This window comes from Trachymyrmex cornetzi, unplaced genomic scaffold, assembly GCF_001594075.2.
Source record: "Trachymyrmex cornetzi isolate Tcor2-1 unplaced genomic scaffold, Tcor1.1 scaffold1293, whole genome shotgun sequence".
In the NCBI taxonomy this organism is placed as follows: domain Eukaryota; kingdom Metazoa; phylum Arthropoda; class Insecta; order Hymenoptera; family Formicidae; genus Trachymyrmex; species Trachymyrmex cornetzi.
In genome coordinates, this window is record NW_017295865.1 from 28,553 (window position 1) to 31,360 (window position 2,808).

Sequence of the window (2,808 nt, forward strand, 5' to 3'; positions counted from 1 at the left end):
ACCGCGTCGGTGTCGAACTCCGGCGCATCCACGTGTTCTATTTTTCATTTCTTCGCGTCGTAATGATCTGGATTCAAACAGAGTCCATTGTTGTATACATAATTTCGTAAAGTTTCCATCGACGATCGCGACTTTTCGATTTCGTCTCTCCTCATAGGCATACCAAATTTATTCACAGACATCGTATCAAGTTCGCGCGAAACTGTGGCGGTTTTCATCAAAACTATTCACTTTATAATTAAATTCCGTTTCGCGCAGTTCTTCTTTCCATTTCGCGACGCAATTGTAAAATAGTTTTTTCCAACTTTTCATTCGTCACCACACCTTGAAGTCGGTCTTTGAACGAATTCTCCAATATCTCATTAGTCACTATATTTTTCATTTGTGCAGTTATACTTCGATTCAGATACTTAATCTCTTCCACGTTTCTTCGCATTTTCTCCATGTCGTTGCGCACTTCCTGTACATCTCTCCTTGTTATTCTAAACGATTCCTCGATCTCGTTTCGCGTACCTCGAAGCGTGCGTTCGACGTAGCTTTTGTTTACCGCGTCGGTGTCGAACTCCGGCGCGGCCACGTGTTCTATTTTTCGTTCCTTAGCGTCGTAATGATCCGGATTCAGACAGAGCCCACTGTCGTGTACGTAATAACGTAACGATTCTATTAACGATCGTGATTTTTCAATTTCATCGCTATCGTCTCTCCTCAGAGGCATACCAAATTTATTCACAGACATCGTATCGAGTTCGCGCGAAAACTGTCATAAGTTTTATTACAACAATTCAATTTATAATTAATCCAGTTTCACGAAGTTCTTCGATTATCGACAAAATTTCATTGTCGTGGGCGTTATTACCCGCTCGACGAGAAGCATCGAGCAATTGAAGACGATCTACCAACTCGTTGGGATCGTCCCAATGAACGTAATCTATTTCATTGTCAGTCAATCTCACAGTGGATGGTATATTTGTCTTTATACCTGAACCAATACTCGTGCCACTGACACTCCTTGTAACTAAGAGCGGAGCAATAATGTTTTTGTCTTTGTGTCCCTTGTTACTCTTAATAGGCATTCTAGCGTTATTGTCACGTCTGCGAGCATTCGTCGTCAATAATATATGTTTGTACGTTTGTTTATCATTCTCGGTGTAGATAGCATCGTTTGGAATCTTCTTGAAGATCAGCTCGTATAGACCCGGTGTACCTTTGTATCTCTCTCCATCTATGATTATAGTGTCGTCCGTATCCACATCAAATTTTTTATTACCCTACATCGTTCCGTTTTCATCGAAATAAACACCGTAGACAAGATCGATTTTATTTCTCGCATTACCAATTAAAAGAGTATTCACATATACTTGTTCTAACGGCCCTAATTGACTTTGCAATCTCTGTCTCTGACGACCTTGAGGGGTGTTCCACGCCTGTCTGACAGATGTTTCAAGCGATGGATTATCACCGGTTTCAAAAACTTCTTCGTCCTGCGAGTCAAAAGGAGTTACTTGTTGTTGTGATTCTATTGGTGTGGAATGAATTATAGATGAATCAGGCATAACGTTTAATCGTTTCTTATTTATTTGTTCGTTCCATGGAAGACGCTGAGGAGTAATTTGTGTTGGAATTGCATCATTATCATCGTCGTTGCCGTCGTTGTTATCATCTTCCTCATCATCGCTGTACTCACGTTTATTTTTTCGCTTACTCTTCATAAATGTAGTTTCAACAGGTTTACCTTCACGTGCAGTGTTTCCAACGATTTGTTTCAACGGTTCGATAATAGGTTTTAATTGTTTCTCCAGAACGATCTCCTTCTCCATTATACCAGTCTTCAATGCTCTGTGTTTCTTACGAATCGACGCGCGTGTCTTCGCGATCAATTTCGCCGTTCTCTCCCGTTCGGAGAGTCTTTTCGTTCCAACCATGTTATCGTAAAACGGTAAAGAAGTACTGCTCACTAGTTTTTTTTCACAAAACACACTACAGATGATTTTTTCACACTACTGCGAAATCGTTGAATCCTCGTCTGTATCTACCGTTGCGTAATGCGCTATCTTTGTCTATTACCACAAAACCGTATTTGCGTTGCCAACATAAATGGCACAACGTGCAAAAATTCTCATAAATCAGTGTTTACGTGATCGTTATAAATGTGTTTCAAATTGGTACCATCCTGTTTGAATAGTATTAAAAAATTTGCATTATCACGTATCAGATGTTTCGGTATTTTTGCATACGTCTGACAGAGATAAAAACAATCGATGTTCGTATGTCGACCCATAGAAAAATATTCTCTAATAGTACTCTGATTATCACAGGCCACATCGAATACAAATATTGAATTGGGAAGTGCCTCCTTCGGTGGTATGACGTCACGATTGTTGGAAAATGCGTAGTAACCGATACCATTTATCGATTCGAGCAGTTCTTCCAAATATTGATATTTCGGTTGAAAGAGAGATTTCGAATACACGTACACGTTTTCGAAACGTACACCGTGTGGACTTTCTATCAAACTTATCAAAGCGTTCGTTTTCCCACAGTTGGACGGTCCACAGATGATGCAACGAATTGTATTCGGTAGTAGAAGGACGTGTCTACGAATCTCTCCATCGGACATGAGTCGCGTCTTACGGTCGTGATTCGACACTCAAATCGTTCGTGATTGTCGTACGAATCGCATTTATTCATGTAACGCGCGTGCGCAATGTAGCGCGAGCGAGTTTTTCAACACTATTTATATCCCTGAGCAAGCGCGCTCGATTCACACAGTTTACTGTAAAAAGCGGATCGTTGTTGTTATCGCAAAAA